This window comes from Lolium rigidum, chromosome 1 (assembly GCF_022539505.1).
Source record: "Lolium rigidum isolate FL_2022 chromosome 1, APGP_CSIRO_Lrig_0.1, whole genome shotgun sequence".
Taxonomy (NCBI): Eukaryota; Viridiplantae; Streptophyta; class Magnoliopsida; order Poales; family Poaceae; genus Lolium; species Lolium rigidum.
Window position 1 is genome coordinate 178,384,640 of NC_061508.1, and position 22,787 is coordinate 178,407,426.

General features: G+C 42.3%; 1 long non-coding RNA gene across 1 annotated transcript; it reads right to left on the bottom strand.

Annotated features, from left to right (window-relative positions):
• Positions 1-21,165: 21,165 nt before the first annotated feature.
• LOC124682767 lies at positions 21,166-22,185 on the bottom strand. The gene is made up of 2 exons (XR_006996431.1): positions 21,571-22,185; positions 21,166-21,465 (listed from the first exon to the last, which is right to left on the bottom strand). It is a non-coding gene; the product is annotated as an uncharacterized LOC124682767 (long non-coding RNA).
• Positions 22,186-22,787: the final 602 nt, after the last annotated feature.

Here is a 22,787-nt window from a genome sequence, read left to right on the forward strand (position 1 = left end):
CTGAGATAGACGTCGCTGGCGGCCAAGAAGGTGCTCGAGAAGCTGGAGCGTGGCAAGTTGTGCAACCTCTTCAGTAGGAATTAAAGGCGGAGCGCTCTGTTTTGCTGTAACCTGTAAAAAACCTGCAGTCCTATGTTCACAGTCTCCATGAAGGCACTGCAGAGAGTAGTGTTTCCATGTGAAACTTAACATACCGTGTTGTAATATTGTTGGTTAATGTGTATGTCACTATTTTAGGCAGTTCATGCATTAGACCTTAACTTAGGCTGAAGTGAACATCTGATGCCAAAAAAGTAATGTTCAGTCAATCGAGAATACTTAGATAGTCTGGCCATAATATCTGCATCGGCTGTTGAATTTTGTTGTTATTATTGTGCATTTGTGCTAGTGCTACTCAGGTATCTCATTCCAATCTCTGCTTGGCTCTGAATATTAACTCCATCCTGGTCCAGCAATTCATCTGTTCATCGCAATGAAGCACTGGAATTGGCATATCTTCAGGTACTGGATGATTGAAACTTGCATATCCACTAAGCCTAAAAATGTCATTACAACAAGAGCATCCCCATGTTCAAAAAAAAAGAGCATGCCTGCCCAACAACCACCACCCGTTAGAATTTTCTCTTATCTTTTTGCCATACGCACTGAGCAGTCTCTTTTTTGCATGATGTTTTAGCCATACTCTTTTCTTTCGAAGTATTTCTATCCGACAACCACACAATAGAGTTAGGAAGCACAGTTTTACTTCCGAAGCTAATTATCGATAATCAATAAACCATTTTTCCATTCACGACCACTTCACCCAACCATCGAAATAGCATGTACACCCAGCTATCAGATTAACCAATGGAAACGACACCAGAACCAACGCCTGCACCCAACCATCAAAATTGCATGTACAACCAGCCATGACGCGAAAAAATATCAACCACCCCGCTCAAACATCCAGTTAAACGGTTATTTCTGTTACAATTTGCATGGTCCATAGGCATGACTTCCTGTTGGATCTATAGTTTGGAACGAACGCCAGTTGGATCTGTACTTTGGAACGTAGTTCCCGACTGTATTACTATTCATGTTGCAAACTACATGTGCAGTAAAAAGTGTAGCACAATGTTTTTGCCTTTGAACGAACTGTTTTTATGAACTCTCCTATGTATTACCATCCATACTGCAATTACAGCTAGCATCGCTTGAGCAATCCAACGTCTCCAAACGGGGAGTTAGCAGCCGTTAAGTTTATTCCTTTGCCAGCCATGGGAATCTTCATCCCTTCATTTTTCTGCCCACTATATCGGATGGCCATGAGGGGGTGCATAGCTAGCCATGCGGGTAGCAAATCCGCGTCGATATATATATATATATATATATATATATATATATATATATAGAGCCCAACTATTCTCGAACCTCCCTTAAGAGGGGTTCTAGAATAGCTATTCTCGAACCCCCCAGCCAACCAAAGCATACCACCGCCCACCATCCTATTCTTACCACTGAACCGCACACGGTGCCACGCCCGAACTGCATGACTCCTACTCCACCTCCACGCGGCACCCCAAATCCTCACCGCCTCCTTCCCCGGCGGCAGCCCCAAATCCGCCCCCGCCTTCTTCCCCGGCGGCAGCCCCAAATCCGCCCCGCCTCCTTCCCCGGCGGAAGCTCCAAATCCTCCCCGCCTCCTTCCCGGCGGCAGCCCCAAATCCTCCCGGCTTCCTTTCCCGGTGGCCTCGGTCCGCCTCCTTCATCGACGGCAGCCCCAACTCCGTCCTCGCCTCTTTCACCGGCAGCAGCCCCAACCGTACTCCGCTTCCTTCCGCGGTGGCTGCCATAACCCCTGCTCCGCCTCCTTCCCCGGCAGCAGCCCCAAACCCGCCCTACATCGACAGCAGGACTACGCCGCTACGCCCTCTCCCCACCTCTCCCTTTCCCCCACCTCTTCAGCGGTGCTGGCGGGCAACACACCGCTCTCTCGCCGGAGGTCGCGCGTCGGCTTCCCCCACCGATGGCCTCTTGCCGGTCCCCCGGCCGGCAGACGCGCGTCGTCCACCCCGCCGGCAACCGTGCCCACCACCCCGGATCAGATCCATTCTCCACTGATGTCCCGGTGAGCAGATTTTCAGTGGTGTACCGATGGCCAGTATGCCTTGCACCTGCTCGACAAAATGGGCGGCCCACTCGTGCTAGAGTGCTATTAAGACGCTCGTTCGTGTCTCGTGAGTCGTGAGTCCGGACCCCGGTGAGCCATTCGGGTGGAGAAGGCATTCACCATTGTGTGTGCTGGGCGAGTACATGGTGTACATTGACGGACAGGCGACCACTATCTCGTTGTGCCCATACCTGCTCAACGTAATGCACGAGCTCCTCCTGGAGCTTTTCCTTGCTAACTTTGTTGGCCAGCATTGTGGTGTTTTATCACAGGTATGTGGTTTAGTGGTTCATGTGATAGTCAAAATCTTCCTCCAAAGCACTCGATTAAACTTGAGAGGAATGCTTGTGCATCTGATTTGGTTGCCACATTTGCAGTGACAAGAATATTTATTTTCTGTGTTGTTCCCTTTCTTGCTCCATACATATAACATCTCCGATCGTTACCTCCTGCAGGAAAATTGGATGTGGTTCATACGTCAGAGTTGGTGTACAAGGTCATTTATATCTCTTTGTAGAGAGCAATGAATCCTTTCGATGTCGACTATTCTTTGAGGTGGAAATATCTCCAAGCATAACTAAGCTGGTATATTTAGCAACCATGATACACAATAAATATTTCTTGAGGTAGAAATATGTCGTACCATTTTCTTGAAAAGATTCCCGATACACATTCGCCAGCTTTTATCTTGTTGGCTTTGGCAAATATATAATGCTTAGAAAATCTACAAATCCTACTTAAATCATAATCAAAGATTCAAAATTGTTGTTCTCCATTATGGTTAGAATAGGTTGAATCGTCATCAAATGCTAATTTGTTGCAGATAGGGAAAGGAGAATTGACTTTTTTATTTTTAAGCTATCGTATTCATTACATGTGCTAATTTTAATCTTGATTCAGTTCCAAGTCATCTACATGTGGATATGGTGTGTGTTCGAATTTAATCTTGATTTTCCATGTAGATATGACATCTAGGTATTTGGAATATTTTAAGTTATTTTCAAACTTAAGTATAAAGATTTTTTCTTCACGACATACCTTTTTTTTAGATCTGAATTACTTTTTCAAAAATGAAGCCTTGATTTTTGTGGTTACCATCTATATTAGGTTACCTTAAACTTTGAAAGGAAACAAAGGGGGTCAATGCTATCGAAAGTTTCTGTGCATTTCATTCTCCAACCCTCCAAATCAATTGTTCCATGAAAAGTCTAGATTCCATAGCAAGTGGTGAATGCGCAGATAATGGTCTATACCAAATCATCCGACCCTCCAAATCCAATGTTGCACATTAGGTTACTCTCCATATTTTTCCAGTTTAACGTATCTGGTCAATCTGCTCATGCCTGCAGTCTCTTTTTTAAGCATCTTTGTTAAGGGAGAGTATTATGTGAACTGTGACCATTTAGGACACATTTGGAAAACTATTCTTTAGCCATTTATTGTTTTCCTTTTAAGAGTACTTGTGTAAATTAACTATGGACGTTCATGGAAGATCCTTTTAAGAGTTTGGGATGAAGCTCACTTCTCTTAATTCGCGAAGTTCACATCTACTTAAGCGCACCAACACTGCAATTGCACCCAGCAAAAACATTGATCCAGGTGAGTGAGAATTTCGTTTGAAAAATTGGTATATGGAATGCATCTATTTTATGTTTGGTTCATTACATTGACACCAGAAACATAGATTAAAAAGCTGGAAAAAGTGATGTCTTGCGGTATTAATAAAAATTATGATGCGAAAAAAACACAGATAGGAAAGTTCACTTTGTGTTATTGTGAATTCAACTTTCTATACGTAGTCAACAATCTATAAACAATATTTGGGGAGTTCGGTTTTTTGTTTTCGAGAAGTGCACTTAGCTTCGAAATTAACTTCGAATGCATCCAGAAGTTCAGTAATGCTACTAACCGCTAAGGTGAACTATTGCTTCAGTGACTAATCCAGATGCATCACCGCTCATGTTCCATTCTCTAGGCAAGATGTACAAAGCATATTGAAAACTTGTTTGCATTTTACTTTTAGTTAGCTACAACCTGTAGTGGTGCACGGAGACCTAGTCGCTGAAAATGCCACTGGAAAACAAATCGTGTCCAGTTTAATGGGCCTCTGGTATGATAACAATACATCCTATGTTGACCGTAGAAGTTAACTTCCTCCTGTTTGAGAAGTTCTTCCGTTGCCACGCATGGTCAGCAGTTCCTTGTTGTGCAGGGGTGGTCTAGTGGTGTGCAGCCGGCGGTTTGTTGGTGTGCAAGGGAAGTCCGGTGGTGTGCAATGAGTGAATGAGGTAATCCGGTGGCGTGTTTCCGGGAATTTAACTCGCGCCTCCCGCTACCGGCATACGACCTCTACAAATCTCATGTCATCCTGGTTGTCACCATGCCTCTTTCATCCTCCCCTGTCATGGTCGCCTATCATTTCAATTCAATTAGCAGCAGTGGTGCAGTTCACGAGAGGCCTTGGTGCAGCTTCACGGTTATTCGTGGCATAGTTAAGTTTCTCGGGTGGTTGTGATTTCCGGATGATTCCTTGGGATACATTGATGCATCATCTGCTGGCTGTTGATGTTCATGTTTGGATTTTTCCTTATTCTCTCTTGTTGTCGTTGCAAAATGGTAGATGAAATGCATATGTTTGATGTTAATGTGCGTGTCTGAGAGAAACACAAATATAAGTTCACTTATTTATATTGAAAAGTTCCCTTTCATGTTGTTAGACAAGCTCGAGCATAGGTTGTATATCTTCATTCTGCTAAAGGTCAGTTGACAGTGACACTACATAGTTCTAGAAATCCATCTGACAAAGGCATGAGAGATTAACACATTTCTACATGGTTCATATTAACTGAGATAAACTCCAGATTTGTAGAAAGCGAAAGTTCACTTGTCATCATTGTTAAGTTCAATTCGTCTCCAATAGGAAGTTCACCCAATGAGTTTTGACAAATTCACACCACTTGAAGACCAGTTTTTCTTGGTAGTACACTTCTCCAAAAATAATGCAAGTTCATTTTTTTATAGCATGGAAGTCCAGTTCGACCATGACAGAAAATTATCTAAATATGCCGTATGATGTTTACTTATTTTCATATTTCACTTTGAAGTAATTGAAGTGAGCACCTAGTGACTGCAAGTAGAAACTTGGGGTGGTCTTTATATTCAGTTTTCTATTCTTCTGTTCATATTCTCTGTCTTTATATTATGTATACATGGCACTATATTGATACAAGCATGCTCTGCATTTTATTCCAGGGAGTGATGACAACACTTGGAGCTCCATTTGGATTGATGAATTGAAAAAGAAACGAAACAAAAGGTATGGCTTACCACTGTATATGAAGTATATGCATTTGCAGTATGTGAAAATGTCCACCTGCAGTACATGTTCATTTTAGGATGTTCACTCATTCAAGAGAGGTTCACTTTTTTAATCTTGAATTTCGAATCATCCGAGGAGGATGTTCACTTTTTGGTAGCAAAATTTTGCGAGAAGTTAACCTTTTTCTGTTGAGAGTTAAACTAGCAGTTCACTATTCCGTGTCATGAAGTTCACTTTTAAAATGTTGGAAACAGAAGTTCAATAAGTGAACTACAATAAGTTCACTTTAACCACGATTTGTGAACTGAAGTATTTTTAAATCAAGGAGTTCACTTCATATACCTAAAGTTTGCCTCTTTTTATCAGGGATTTCGTCTTTTTAATTTTGTTCGCAAGTTCACATCTTCCTCGGATAGAAGTTCGCCTTTTGTGATTTTATTCATAAAGATTGTTGCTAGCTTAACTGCTGCCTTTTGTGATTTTATTCATAAAGATTGTTGCTAGCTTAACTGCTGCCTTTTGTGATTTTATTCATAAATATTGTTGCTAGCTTTGTATTTTAGAGAATGTTGGACGATTGCAGCACATAAAAAACAATTTCACCTAGTTCACACGTGAAGTTTACTCATTTTTATTTAGGAAAAAATCACGTCATAGATTGATTTCAGTTAAAACACATAAGCACAAGATTGTGAAGTTCGCTTTTATTTAAAATGCAAGTCCGCTTGTCCAACTTAGGGAATTCTCCTTTTATTTTTGTCACGAATTTTTCTTTGGTCGGGAAGTTCACCCCATATGTGCCTAAAAGTTCATCATTGCCAGGGCAAAAAGTTCAGAATTGCAAATTTATAATTACCATTCATGGCAGCCCATGGTCATAGAATTCATGTTTTCCATTTCCATTTTCTTTCTTAGTTTGTCTCTGAAGCATTTGCATGCCGGTTCTTCATACACCCCTTTAATCCCTGTATGTATAAACAAGTCTGCTAGTAAAACCAAGTGCATATACAGATGTATATAATGGTATGAAACGATGATGGATACTGAATGTGAGAAACAGTGCAGTGTACACCCACTTTGATTTGACCCGCAATATAAGTTTAATTTACTGTAAAAAAGTAAAAATAGAAAGTTAACTAGTTAAGCTACAGTAGTTCGTTAAAGTGTGAAGAGACATGCAGCAGTAGAAGTTCATGTCGTGCAGCACAAACAGTTCACTCGCCATTGCCAATATTCTCAATCGAAGCCTTTGTGAGGCGGTGTAAACTAGTATCCCCGCAAGATCGGTCTTTTGCTCTGCCTTTTTCGCATCCTTGATGGTACCCTATAAGTTTGTATGCTGTTGGTTTATTTCTTTCATCCGCTGCTACTGAATTGGCTACCCTTTTCTTCTCTACACACGAGAGCCAAAAACATATTAGTTCATGGAGCCAAATTAGGGGTGGAGTAATCACGGGCTTGTTCTTTCATTGGCTTGATTTCCTTGTTCACAAATGAAGTGATAGCTCTTCTTGTATGTTTGCTGCAGTTCATGATCTAAATAGTATTTTTGTGAAATATTCAGATCCTTGTAGTTCGAGGTTACGGAGATGCTCGGTATTACAAATTTAGAAGCAACTAATAGGCTTGATCCACGTGATCTGTATGGGTAGTAACAAATCATACATGTTAATCTAGAAAATGCATGGTTGCTTCGGATGATGTATCTTTTGTGATTTTTGTGCCGATAAGATCTCGTAGAATTTCTTCTTTGAAGTTCACATTACTTCATTAGTGTAGTACACCTTTTTCACGTGTGAAGTTTACTTTTTTTTACATAAGACTTAACTATCATAAAAGTGCCCACAAGAAGCATTGCCATGAGCTGGGAGTTGTTGCGGTTGCAGGTCCTCCCGCGGTTGTCGCTGCAAGCCATGCTCTTCATTGTTTTTGGATGAAGCGACCGATCACAAGTGCACAACAAAAAATAAAAGATGCAAAGATGAAGAGCTCACCTTTTTATATTCCGTGGAGTTCATTTTCATAATTCGTGAAGTTCACATCTCTTCTACTTTAGTTGAAATATTCCTGCCAGATGGACTATTATTTTATTTCCTTTCGCACATCCTCGACCGTCTAGCGGTCTTCTCGAGGGAGCCCAGCGTGCGGCCGTGCCCTTTGGCACATTAGGTTGCTGCTGTAAGTAAAAAAACATATAGCATATAGAATATAATTTCGCCATGCTTTGACACACTGCATTTCGGTCGGTGCCTGCGCCGAATTGCCTGATTCACATTTAACGTAGTATAAACTTTCTGCTTTCCCCACCCCCGAGTACACTTGCAAGTTGGAAGAGTGGTATTTTATTGACTGCCCATAAGTCACCAATCCCAATCCCATTCCCATAATTCCCATTTGTTTAGCTCTCGTGCTTTGGGGTCGTATTGCTTGCTATCCGTAAGCAACAAATCAATTAGGAAACACCATGCATGCGATGGTCGATAAGTTTTACTTATTTTGTGCTTGTTGGGTATTATCATGTTTTTCTCTATACAAAACATAGAAGTCCATTTAATCATGTCTGATAAGTTCAATATATCAGGCAAGTTCAATTCGCCTGCATAGTAATTTAAAACTTCTTGGAAGTTAACTTTTCTTTTCGGGGGAATCCACTGCGTCAGTGGGAGGAGTCCGCTTCTGGCTAGTATGAAAAATAGTAGTTCAAATTATTATGAGATGCATCCGGCTAGTATGAAAAATGGTAATTTACATTATTATCAGGGCCGGTTCACTTTCTATATTTGGGGAGTTCGTTTAGTCTGTCTGACTATTACAGTTTGAAGCACACAGGCGGCACTTTGCGACATACATCAGCGGCTGGAGGAGGACCTACCTCTCTATCATATAGCCTTCTGTTGGCACCGAGACCAGGTAGTTGAACTATCTCAACCTGAATTTAGACGATAGCAATGTGTAGTTCAATTTGTGTCAGCCATGAAGTTCAGATAGCATGAATGTGATGGATGTTTTTTACTTGCCTAAATACTACTAGATGGATGGATTATTCATGAACTACACATATTGGCGAAAAAAAGTGGAAGCTCAATTTGTTTACAGAGGAAGTTCACTTTTCATATTGTAGATGTTCACCACGTGGGGTGCCAGTGAACTCCGGCACCCTTTTCTGTGAAGTCCAGTTTCGTTGTCATCACACAGGCTGGACTCGATGGCGGGCGGCCACCTGTCCATCATGGTGGCGCAACATGCGGAGTAAGCTAGCCATGAAACCAACACGGGAGTTCACCCCTACGCCGTCCTGGGAGTCCATGGCTACAGAGGGTCTTTCATGCCCGAGTCGGTCTGCTCCTCGCACGGTTGTCGCTATGTCTGGTTGCGGCTATGCAAAATGCTCTCGATGCATGTGATTTTATTCTTGGCCGTACTTGCTTGTTGTGCCTTACATCACTAAGCAGTTCACTTCTTAATTGTGAGCAGTTCGATTAGGCCAAAAAAATGGAGTTCACATTCTTCTTAACTTAAGATAGAAGAAAAATGTCCTTGGTAAAATTGTTAGTTTCAGGAAGTTCATTCGTTTCAGTTTAGACAGTGCGCTTGTTATTTATTTCCATCTTAAAATTCAATTTTTAATCGAACTTCTGTTTTATTGTTTGCAAAGTTCATTCCAAGTTGATTTCATCCATAAGATTGTGACATATAACAGATAGATTCAATCATATGACCTTTGTTAATAACTATAATTCTATATGTGAATGAGTTCAGATTTGGCAAAAATTGTTAAATTTGCGTTAGCTCCTTTGAATTTTTTCATTACATATTTGCATCGACATCTAAAGCAGGATTAGAAAGTGCAAGAAATATGAAGTTTAGTATTTTGGTGTAAATGAAAATATGATGTGTCTTAAACGAATGATATGAAGTTCAGTATTTCCTTGCTGTGATGTCAACTTTTATTATAAAACGTACCCTCTGGAATTAACAGTAGTTCACTGTGTTAAAAGAAACCATTAGTGGGTAGTTTGCGACGCCTGAACCGGGGATTAAGTCTTGCTATTATGTGCGTGCTGATGCGTTTCGACTCGTAAAAAGGTAGAAGTTCAGTTTTCTTACAAAAAAAAGCTTACATTTCATTTTGTACCGATGCTTGTTTCGACTTTCTAACACCATGGATATGCGCTCAAGTTTCTGGTCTCAAATCAGTTCAGTTTTTACGGTTCACCTTTCTATTTGTTTGAAGTAGTCTAATTTTGGCCTAACAAATTTGATGTCTTATAATTCTGCCATTTATATGAATCGGGGGCTAGACTTCCAAGACAAAGGTAGCGGCAGCTTGGAAGTTAGCTCCATACAAAAGGCTGGACTGGTGGACTACAATGAGGCCTGGTGGTGGTCCGGCCATCAATGGCTTTGTCTCCTAGGGCATCGGGAAAAACTTCGTTGTCATGACTCGTTTGGCTGCCCCGAGTTGCCTGTGAAGTTCGGTTAGCTAGTATTTCAAAGGCAAGTTCGGTTTAACGCCATGCGTAGTTCGCTCATTGGGCTCCGGCCGAGTTTAGCATCTCTATATGCGTTGTGTGCCACCTCCTATTTTACAGATCATCTTTGAAATTGTAGTATATATGATGTCGAGATATAAAATGTGTGTTTGGAAGTTCACTTCATCTACCATGAGAAGTTTGCTTCTAATCTTGGTGAAGTTTTTTTTGGCGGGAAGTTCGCTGAATGCCTCTAAAAAGTTTGCCTTTTTTTTTAATCAGGATGTCATTTTTATTAATATATAAGTTCATTTTTTTGAGAAAAGTTCTGTGTAGAAAATTGCACTTTTCTTTATTGGGTAGTCGTTGAGAAAAAATCCATACAGAAAGTTCACATTCCTATTGTATAGAAGTTCATTTTTGTACATGAATGTTGTCTTGTCCGTATGGAGAAACAAACTATAAATACCAGGAAATTCACTCATGGAACTCTAGAAGTTTATTATAAAATCCTCGGTCTAGTTTTAAACATAGTGAAAAATTCAAACGTTGCTACTATGTAAAGCATGGAAGTCCACTATCAAGAAAAATATATCAAAGTTTTGTATATTTGAAATTGCTGCTAAATCGTAAGAAATTTTGGAAAATAATCAACATGAAAAGGTTGCACAAAAATTGATATAGTTTTAGTGGTATATTATTTGCACCGGGATTATTTGCATCCGGATAAAAAATTTAAGAACTATGAAAAAACCAGCATTAAAAACATTTATACCAAGGCACGAAGTTCAGTAATAGAAACCTGGAGAAGTTCACTTCCATATACAGGGGATGTTTTGGTACTCTGTTTTTCTGAGCGGAAACCAAATCAAGTATATCGAAATCTGCTCTTAAACCGTAAATGATTTGGAAAAATGTTCAACACCAAAAGTTTGTGCCTTGTCAACAGCTTTCCAATGGGGTATCATTTGTATCAATCCGACATACGGTTGAAAAAATGGATCCAAATAACCTTATGAGTACATAGAAATCCGCGAAAACTTTTTTGTATATTCGAAATTAATTTTAAACCTTACAAAATTTGGAAAAACATCCAAGATAGAAATGGTGCGAAATTTCTATATCTTTCCAATGGTATATCATATGTATTAATACGACAAGCGGTGTAAAAATTAAGCGCAAAGAACTGTCCGAAAATGCAGAAATCCGCGAAAACGTAGTTTTGTATATTTGAAATTACTTTCAAACTTTCTTGAATTTGGAAAAACATTCAGCCCAAAAAAGTTGCTAAATTTCCATATCTTTTCAACGGTATATCATATGTATGATTCCGATAAATATTTCAAAAATCAACCTCAAAACACTGTCCGCCGAAACAGGGAATTCTGCTGCTCGCTCCGTGGGAAGTTCACACCACTGTGCAACGGAAGTTCAGAAAGGGTTCGAGAATAGCTATTCTCGAACCGGTTCGAGAATAGCAGACCTATATATATATATATATATACCAGCACTATTCTGCAACCAGTTGCAGAATAATATTCTGAGCACCGACTCGTACTTCTCTGGACACGGTCTTGCACTTCCCTGAAACTTTTTGCAGTGTGCGTTCGTACTTCTCTGTGTTCTTCACAGAATCCATGTTTCTGTCACGAAGTCGATCTATTTAGTGTTCACAATTTGTCGGAACTATGCAAATGATATACCGTTGGATAGATAATGAAAAACCGCAACTTTTTCATGTTCATAATTTTCTCAGATTATGCACGGTTTAAATTTAATTTTTAAAATACGAAAACGCTTCTATGTGGCCAGAAAACAAACTTTTAGCTTGATTTTCGAATCACTTATCGAAACTGTTCGAGCGATATACCGTTGGATAGATAATGAAATTGCGCAACTTTTTCATGTTTTACGTTTTTTCAAAATCTTCACAGTTTTTGAATAATTTTGAAAATACCGAAATTCGGACGTACTTAAAAAACGAGCGGACAGTAATTTGGATGATTTGTTTCAACCGTTTGTCGGAATGATGCAAATGATATGGCGTTGGAAAGCTATGGACTAGGCGCAACTTTCTTATTCTAATTGTTTTCTCTAATTCCTTATAGTTTAAGAGAATAACTCAAATTACTGTCCGCACGTTTTATGTGACGGACACCGAATGTTTTTCCCCGCGATTTCCATGTGGTATATTTAAACAATAGAAATGATATACGGTTGGAAAGGTGTCAAAATGGCGCATCTTTTTTGTATCTACCATTTTTGCCAAATTCGAACGGTTTGAAACTAATTTTAGAAGTTTTGAAATCATGTTTCCGGTATATTTTGTGGGATAACGATTTGAATTTGATGGATTAGATCAATTTATTTGTTGTAAAATGTTGTAGGTAATGAAATTACGTATATATTGAAGTGGTTGGTGATCAAATTGATGAGATTTGCACAATATATTTCCGCCCCATAAAAACAGAGCATTGAACTTCCCTTGACACAACCTTGCACTTCTAGAGAAATGCGGTCGTACTTCTCGGCGTTGTTTCACGAAAATGTTCAGTAAAATGACTATAAGTTTCTCATACCCACTACAAGAAATATGCTCACTAGTGACCTTTTCTTAACGACCATCTATCTTTTCGTCATAGATCTATGACTATTCTGAATTAAATGGTCGTGTGGCGTTCGGGAGGGTCCAACCCTTGAAGAACTACGACCAATTTTATCAAGAAGGTCATAATTTCCTAACACGAATTGGTCATAGATGCATAACACCGATTTAGGGGCTTACATTTATCCGATTACGACCAATTTAAAAGGTCCCTATTGCTAACTTGTGAAGCGTATGAAATGACTAGGCGCCCAACTCAGCAGTTTTGTCTAAGTGTCATGTCTATGTCTATGTGTCAACTTTTACATATGTGTCCGCATCCATGTGTCAATTTTCGCTTACATGTGCCATGGCACTATATTTGAACCTACCACTGACATACGAGTTCCACAATTAGCCTGTTAACCAAGTTGACTAGGACCAATATTTGACATGTGGGACGAACATATCATAGAGACCATCCAACCAAACTGGACCCACCAATATCTGCGGACCCACCAATATTTGACATGGCCTTCATCGAGCACCACCCGAAATCTCATCTACCGCTAAGATTTTTGGCTTAGGCGCGAAACTAATACTATGGAATAGATGGGCCGAGCCGCATCCGAGCTATCCCGTCCCAGCCCGAACCCCCAACCGCATTGAACAGAGCACTCATCGTGACCTACCCCTCACAGCGCCTCCTCCCTCCTTCCCTTTCCTCCACCTCCGCCGCCGGCCTAGGTCCCGGCCAACTCCAGCCACTGCGCGCCCCGCCGACCACCTCCCTGGAACCCACTCCTATCCCTCTCAGTAATCCACCGCGAGGAACCACCAAGACTCGCCTCCAACAGAAACCCTGGTCTCAAATCCGGAGCCGACAAACCCTAGCAGCGCCCCTACCGGCCGCCATCGAGGGCGAACCTGCCGTTCTCACGCGGGTTCTCCAGGTCCTCCCGGTCTCACGGTCCTCCCTCAACAACGGTTCCGTTCGCCCAGCGTGTCCCAAGGCGGTTGACAGCGCGAAGGAGGACCTCGTCGCGTTCCTCTCCCTCCCAAGTCGTCGCCCTCATGGAGCTCACCGCCGACGGCCACGTCGCACTCGCGTGGCTCACCATCATGGCCGCGTGGACCACGGCTTCGTCTACAACGCTCCAGATCGAGGCCGCGCTCTAGATCGGTGAGGCGGCATGGCCTTGTCCGGCGACGGTGGCGGGCCGTCGTTGCCGCCGCCACCAGATCTAGTCGCTGATCGTGCCCGCCACGGGCTTCCTCATTGTCTCGTCCACCGCGGGATCCCGCGTCTTGGCGCTCGCCATGGATCCCTTCGTGAGGTACGACCGAACCCTCCTCTCCTTTTCTCTGGTTGTACGTGAGCTGGCCACTCGACTTAGCTAGAATTTGATCCACTATTTGTGTTGGGGGTATTTAGCTAGAATTTGATACAGTGCATCGTCAAGATATGACTCGAGGCGCATCGCCAATTGCAATGTGTTCTAGTGCTACTGCTAATCGTGGCTGCTGCTCATAGTAAGGTAACCTAAACGCATGGGTACAATCAGAATAGAGCAATACAAAATAATTTGTGTAAGTTGATTAGCTCTTTGAGCCTGTATGCCTATAAGTTTCTGCTAAAAACAGCTCTTAGATGAAGAATTTAATTAGCAACCAGCAACAAACCCACGTTATGTCCTCAATTAACTGCATATATGATAGGAACTTTAGACTGCAATAATATTGGTATATTTCTTTCATTACTATAGAAGCTTTTGTTTTTTACTTGACTCTCACAGGAGCTCCCTTTTGCTATAGATTGCACGGGATAAGTACCTGCAATGGTCGGCCTCAATGACGTTGCGCACTAGCTCTTCAACTGCAGCCGCATCCACTGCATTGACATAGAGTTAGGTATCTACTCCTCGTCTTCCAACACAGTCAAGTATACTTTGTTTATGTGTACAAGCATCTATATTTGATCAATACAAATAGGGTGTGTTCTATCTTGGTCCTGGTTTGCTGGGTACGTACATGTTCATCAATTAACTAAGTTGTTCCCTTGTAAATGTATCTTAGGATTTATATACCGGCATGTCAATCACTAGCACCAAGGGGTAATGATGTCTCTTTCGATGATAGTTATTTGAGTGATATATAAACTTCGAGTCATGTGAACAATGCTCTCCGGTATGAAAGTTGACTTGCAATCAAAGTGTTTAGCTTTAACTATCTTTCTAGGAAGTATAGTAGCATGCTATTGGTTGGCTAGTTCTGATCCTTCCATTATGTTCATCGGTTGTAGCACTTGTTTGGTGCCAAATTTGAATGTAAGAGCTTTTGGATTACAAGCAAGTGTTACCGATTTTCAATCAAGTGGTAGTGAATTTGTATTGCTAAATGACTCGCTCTTTTGAATCACAAGCAAGTGTTACCGATCTCTCTCGAATATGTTGTGTTGGCAATACACCTTACCCGCAAATCATTGTTGTTAACCGCACCTGTTTTCCCGGCTAGGGTTCACCGTTGTGTTTTCAGTTTCCTATCTATCATGTATAAGTATTCTCATTTATTCGAATATAGACTAAACTGCTCGCTTGTACTTTAAGCGAGAGAATTAACCCGGGTGCAAACAATAACGAGCTATAGATGTTATCTTGTAATTAATGAACACTTTGTTGTCAATTCTTGCACTTCCCTATCCAGATGCGGAATTACAGTTGTACTCGAACGATACATATGTTGGATCGATGGAATTAATTTCAACTACATCGATGCATTCCTTTCCTCGTATCAAATCAATTGCTACTCCTACCTATAGCTACGTGTGTTACCAAATGAACTATAGCATGGAGTAATGGGCCCTATTTACATGTGCTAGAACAAGTAGTAGTGCAGGCACAACCGCACAAGTAGTTCATGGAAATTTTTGCATCGAAGCATTAGCTCGAAGTCACAAATTCAGTTTGTTAACTCACTCCAGCTGGTTACTCGTAGCGGAATGAAGTGCAAAGTTATAGCAAGTTCTACTTAAACTGAAATTGAACAACTTTACAATTATAGTTTCGCTTATCACTCGTATAATTCTAACTCGCTATAAGGTCTTCTATCAAACGGTCGTGCATAGCAACTCGTTGGCTATCTTTACAGATCCATGGAGTCTAAATATGATGCTTAATGATGATGTAAGGTAGCTAGTAGGAGTAACGACAAGTAACTTTAGTCTAATTATAGTTGCTAGCTAGTAGGAGTAACGACAAGTAACTTTAGTCTAAATATAGTCGCTAGCTAGTAGGAGTAACGACAAGTACGGACAGAGATTAGTGAGTCACAAACATACTTGAAAGTCCACACTTACAAATTCATTAAACTTTAGTGCAGAGTAACAACCGAAGTTCAAACTGAAACAAGAACTTTAGACCATTGTTCAGTAAACCATATGAACAACTTTATGAACAACTTTAGACCATTGTTCAGTAAACCACAAGGACATGACAAAAAAATCAGTACGAGTACTTGCAGGACTGGCCAACAAGTGGGTTTAGACGTGACCTTAGGACTGATAAATAATATTGTTCTCCCTCACGAGCAGCAGTTGCATCCTCCAATAAATCATGCCGTAGATTCGCTCGAAGGAAGCAATTGTTCATGAGTACTTCATACACCATGGATTTTTATGTACTAGGTAACAGAGCAAGTGGAGTAGCAACATTTTTTCTCATTTACTCACACATATACCTATTGTTAATTAAGCGAGCTTGCATGAATTCCTCAGTGCATATATCAAATCCAGATGTTATGAATAAGCTGTTCTTGAGACATTATCCAGATGCAGTTGCCAGTGTTATGAATAAGCTGTTTGAATTATGACATCTCTCCCAATTACAATTCAGGTACTTTGTCATATTCTTTGCTGTAGTGAAATACAATGCATTGACTACCCTAACGTTGTCATTCAGTGAGGCTATTAGGGTCGGATGTGAATCCTTCAATGAATTCAATCCTAATATACTGATGGCTTGTTGCGCTCAACAGTTCTCTCCACCGCAATCATATTGGATCACTAATCTAATACATAGTCAGCCCACTGTAAGAAGTACCCCAGTGGGCTGCAGGCATTGTACTTAAGAGTGCTTGTAGGAACATTGCTGTTATTTGTAATCAAATGGTGCTCTTGTGCCCTGCTCGCAGTATCTCCCAGTGTCATTACATGCTTATTTGAGATGCTCTCTTCTGCCTAGATAGTTCATTGATCAGGCTTGTTACCCCAGGTCCTTACATGCTTTATTTCGATGCTCTCTTCGCTTACATAGTTCAGCGATCAATTCCCGTGCTTCTTGCTGTGTTTAACCTTGTTATGTTTCAGTTTGCAGGAGAATGCTCATAAGGTTGCGGAAGTCCAAACCAGTACGTGTTTGTTGATGCTCGTTCTGTCTCAGATTGTGGAGATTGTGGCTGTGTACATAGATAACTCATGTTAGAAGATAGATGATTGTTTCTGTAACATATGCATAAGTTTGCGAAAGTCCAAGCCAGTACGTGTTTGTTGATGCTTGTAGTTCGTACGGTCTCAGATTGTGGAGATTGTGGCTGTGTACATAGATGACTCATGTTAGAAGATAGATGATTGCCTGTAACATATGCAACTTTATGCGATACATTCAGCTGCATGGCTCTTTTACCTGACAGAAGTGTAATGTTCTATTCTATTCTGTATGTTTAGATGTTATTTATAAAATTGCGTGTGTTCTCTTTTCTGAATGAAATATTGGTTATTTAGTAAAAAAATAGAAATTTCCTGATGTATGGGACCAGTTGGAAAGTGAGATCTGACATGTGGGACCAATTGGAAAGTGAGATCTGACATGTGGGACCAATGTGAAGTTGAAATCTGACAAGTGGGACACAACTGATTCGGGGGACCAGCTGTAAAATTAAATAGGAAAACAAAAAAATATTGGATAAGAAAGGCCCACAAAAGGACAAAAGCCCAAAAATTAAAAGGCCGAATTATTGGGCTCAGCCCATGGATAGCACCCTCCGACCAATTGTTTTGGTCATTCAAATCTGCCACGTAGGATTGGCTTACGTGGACATGCCAGATTGTCCATGACCAAAATCTTGGTCATACAATCCATGACCATCTATATTGGTCAGAACGTCTACGACCAATTTGAAAATAAGGTCTTTGTAGTCCGTCAGTGACGCTCAGCTGTCGACCAACTGTTTTTTGTCACAGAAAGGTCACGGATGAAAAACCATGACCATTCGATGACCAATATAGATGGTCTTAGGGTAGCAAATTTCTTGTAGTGACCGTGTCCGTTTGAGGTCCACGACCACACAAAATGCTCAGCACAACCACGCGCACCTGAACTTCTCGCGACATGTCCTTGTACTTCTTGGCCTTCGCGGTTGTACTTCCGGAATTGTTTTGATACTAGTGTGTTTTACAATAATTAAACATGTGTTTCAGAATGATAATTTTAGATTTCCCTAGCCTCTATTTAAGAGATTATACACTTCCTGGTTCTTAATATTTGAACTTCCCAACATTTCTATGTGAACTTATGTGTGAGTATTTTCTTTGTACAGTTTGCAGTTCCTGTAATTACTGCTTGTACTTCCTATAGTGTCTGCTTGTACTTCTCGGAATGACTCCTTGTACTTCCTCGCGGATGATGGGATTATCCTGTTTTTCCTACATTTGGATTTTGTTAGTTTCTTGTACTTCCTATATTAAGTGGGTGTACTGCTAGTGTCGAGTGGTTGTACTTCTCTCCGTCAACTATTTGAATTTCCTATTGGAAGATGGGATTATTTCATTTTTTACATTTGGATTTTGTCGTTTTTCTTGCACTTTCTATAATAGGTGGTTGTACTGCTAGTGTCAAACAGTTGTACTTCTCGTCTCAACTAGTTGAACTTTCTTGTGGGTGACGGGATTATTTCGTTTTTACTACATTTGGATTTTGTCGGTTTCCTTGTACTTCCTATAATAAGTGCTTGTACTGCTTTTTCCGAATAGTTGTACTTCTCATCGTCAAGAATTTGAAATTTCTCGCGGATAACGGGATTATTTTGTTTTTTCTTCATTTGGATTTTTGTCAGTTTTCTTGTACTTCCTATCATAAGTGTATGTACTGCTCGTGTCGAATGGTTGTACTTCTCATCGTCGATTATTTGAACTTCCTCACGGATGACGGGATTATTTTGTTTTGCACTTCCAAAACCAATGTTTTGTACTTCCCGTGGTCACCGCTTGTACTTCTCGTGAGGTAAAAAAGGACGATTTTTATTACTTTTTATGTGCTACAAGGCTGATCTGTATTTACCAAAACTAATTAAGCGTACTTCCCAATGTTTGACTTATGTAATTCAGGAAAATTATATTTTACTATTTCATATGTACTATGAAATTCCAGGAGGAGAAGACATGTACTTTCGAAACCCGACTTCGTGTACTTCCCTGTGCTGATGTGTGCACTTCCCAGCAGACATTTTAATTATCTTTTCTTATTTTATCTTAACTGAATTGTACTTCTCAAGATCGTAGTTTTGAACTTTCAAATGTTGATGGTGCATTGACAATGGGTTGGGTCGGCGCTGGGACAGTCGACGCGACGCCATGCTGCTAGACGGATGAATTGATTTTTTCCCATAGCGAATTAATTTTTTTACAAATGATTTTATTTATTTATTGCATTTCACGGGATTTTTTTCACTTTCAAACTTGACATATGTACTTCATGACATTACTACTTGTACTTCCAGCTTGACAATTGTTTTGGTGTATTTTTCTTTTTCTTGTATTTCTCGTAGGTTTTATTCTTTCATACGGTTATTGCGTATTCGTCCAATTTCACTTCAGAAATCAAAGCCCTATACTTCCCAACAAATCTTGTGTGTACTTCTTAGCACTTCACGTGCAGTTTTTAGGAATTGATATGACGTCGAATGTTTTACAGCCAATACCCCATGCCATCCCCGAAAATTAAACACTATACCCAGATTTAGAAAATTCTGCACTTCTAAAATAAATCCACTTCTATATGATTGTACTTCTCTGCTGGCATCAACTACTCTTCATATGTGCTTCCGTTTTTATTTTCCAAATGCACTTCTCATCCGAATCAATATGTACCTTTTTAGAATCAATCTGTACTGCCAACCGAACGAAATAAATCCAAGGAAAAAGCACAGATGGAAATGAGCAATCTAGCAGCGGCTAATCAGTATAGCGGGGGCAGAGATCGTGGGCAGGAAGGAATGGTGGAGCAGAGGCGGTGCTGGCCAGAGATTGGGGAAGCAGGCGGCGCTGCAGGAGCGATGATAGGACTGGGATGCGCGAGGGATTCGGGCGGTCCGGTGAGGTGAAGCTCTGGCCGGCGTGCGCGATGGAGGAAAATCCAGCGGCGGGGTCGACGGGTGGCGTTCGCTGGTACGGAGAGGCATCAACAGAAGATGGCCGTGAAGGGCAGGGGCGGGGCGGCGATAGCGTGCAGGTCCAGGGGCGGGCGGCGGCGGAGGCATGCGTGTCGAGGGGCGGGCCGGCAGTGGCCTGCAGGTGGAGGGGCAGCGTGCGTGGGTACTATGAGGGGCAGGGGCGGGGTTGGCTGGCGGCAGCGTGCGGGTGGAGGGGCGGGGAGGCGGCAGCAGCGTGCAGGTGGAGGGGCGGGTGGGCCAGCGGCGGCGTGCGGGTACTGTGAGGCATCGGGGTAGCGAAGAAGATGGTCGTGAGGGGGCGAGTTCACGGTGGGTGGTTGTGTGTCGATGGAGCTTGGCCAAGTGAGGGGAAGAAGGGGCACCGAATCAAGTAGTGTGAGCTAGGAGGGGTCGAGATGCAGAGCAGGGAAGCGGGCCAATGGGAGGCAGTGTAGAGATAACACATGCCAGCGATGAATGTTGTACTTATTCGCTAGGGCGTGTTGTACTTTCTAAATTAATCCATTTGTACTTATGCTAGTTTGCTAAGTTAGCACATTTTTTATTATCATTATGTACTTCCGGAATGAGGGAATCTATGAAACATTTCTCTGATGGTTTCCAAAACATGAACTGCCAGAGCGGATGCTAAATCATTGAACTTCCTTTTTAGATACAAACAAACCTGTACAACTTGTACTGCCCAAGCTAGAAAATTTAAACTTTCTGGCAACAAATAGGTGTGATGCGTGTTCTAGAAAAAAATTAGAACATCCTGTACAAGGATTAAAAGAGAGATGGAAGAGGGGAATTGGACGAGAAACACGTCCGCGGCTATGCCATGTCGCCGACTTGCCGACGGTTGTTGCTTCCCTAATTCCCGATCGAGCTCCGATGCAGCAACATGATATGCAGAGAAGGTGGCAGGGTCTAGGGCTGCCGGATGGAAGCAGGGGCGTCAGCTTCAGGTCGGGAGTGACGGCAGTACAGGCCGGCGGCGGCGGTTGAGGCAGTTGAGTTTCAGCTTCAAACATTTTTAAGAGAGAGAATTACAAGGAGGGAGACACATCCTTGTCGTATAGTACAAGGTGTTCACTAGCTGGAATAACGCCGGGGCAATAGCACACACGCGGATGCAGCTCATTCTCACGAACAGCGAATTCAGTTCATTCTCATGAACTGCTCATCGCACCAGCTCTCAACCATAAAGAACAACATAGGAGCAAAGCCATGTATTCAGATTGAAGATATCCGTTACAAGATCAGGAAAGAGAGCTGTCTTTTAATTTCTTCTCCATCATGTGCAAAGGAAACCAAAACACTTTGTTTTCAATCAGAGAGAGAGAGCATCTACATAAACATGGAGAGAAAGAAAACAGAGGAATCATTCGTGAGGGAGGCATCAGCAACACGCGTTCATGTAGAAAACTTGTCGCCTTGTACTTCAGAGTTTTCAAGCAGCACGCATGCGTCGGAGGAAAGCTTGTCGCCCTGTACTTCGCCTAAAATCGTGCTTGTACTGTCGATGGAGGATCATTTGTAATTCTCACAAAAAATTCGAATGATCTCTTATCATCTAGAATTTTGAAACAGATCAAACAAAATTCAGAAAAAAGGCTAGCACCTGGTGCGGGGAAGGGTGCCGGCGTCAGGGTCGCGCTCTTTGATGTGTTCTCCTGAAAAAAAGCTAGTAGCAGCTGAACTTTCCACATGCACCAACTAGCAACGCCCATACGTGAATACTTGTACTTTCTCACCCATGTGCCAGTGAACGTCTTGGGGAGGCTGAACGATCTGCACCGCTCTAAACCAGCAAAAGAGTAAAGACATCTGAATTCACAGCTAACAAATCAATCGTACACTGCCAGTGACTTGAATCCAAGCACGTTTCCTCCTGCTGGGCACTACTTTCTGCATCTTTTTCAAGTCCACACCAGCACACTTGGATTAAACGCCAGAATGGCAGAGAAACCTGCATCGGGACATGGCACATGACAGAGCGCCCCCAGAGCTCGGTGGCAGGAGCTGAAGAAAGGGAAACATCAGGGCTCATTAGGATGCCGGGAATTCCCTCCGGAGTAGAGCAAGCACACTGCTGCTGCACGTACTACTGCGAGCCTGCGAGGACGAGCTGCTCATGAGGTCGAGCCTGTACTGCTGTTGAGGACAAGGACGAGCCGATACTGCTGCTCCTTCTGGGAAGACGAAGGCAACCGGCGTGGGTTCCCCGTTCCCTAACAGGTGTAGAGGACGGAGCAGCGGTGGCCGGCCCTCATCCTACTCATGGCGCAGCGAGGCGGCGGCGACCGGTGAGCGACGACGACGACGTAGACGCCGGGGCGGCCGGATTTTGTGGAGGCGAGGGGAAACAGGGCACGAGCGGGGCATGGCTCTGGCGGCGTGGTGTAGCTGCCTAGCTGGCCAGAGCCGGGTAACCTTCCGGCGACGGGGAGCCGGCGGCGGGGGCATGAACAACAACGTGGGAGCCTTCTCTATGTTGGGGGAGGCAAGGCTTGTGGCGGCGAGGAAGCATGGCCAGCGTCGGAGCAGGCAAAGGTCAGCAGGACGAGGCTTGGGGAGGGCCAGCGGCGCGGGAGATCCGGCGGCCGGAGCCACGCCGACAGCGGGGAAGCTAGTCGTGGACGTACTTGTGGAAGGGGATAAGAAGGTCGGGGGTACGGGCCGTCCTGGGTCGGTTTCCGTCTGGTGTTTTCTCCATGGATCGCCCCACTATAGGCCCATGGTGCTCAGAATATTATTCTGAGCACCGGTTTCAGAATAGTGCAACCCTATATATATATATATATATATATATATATATATATATATATATATATATAT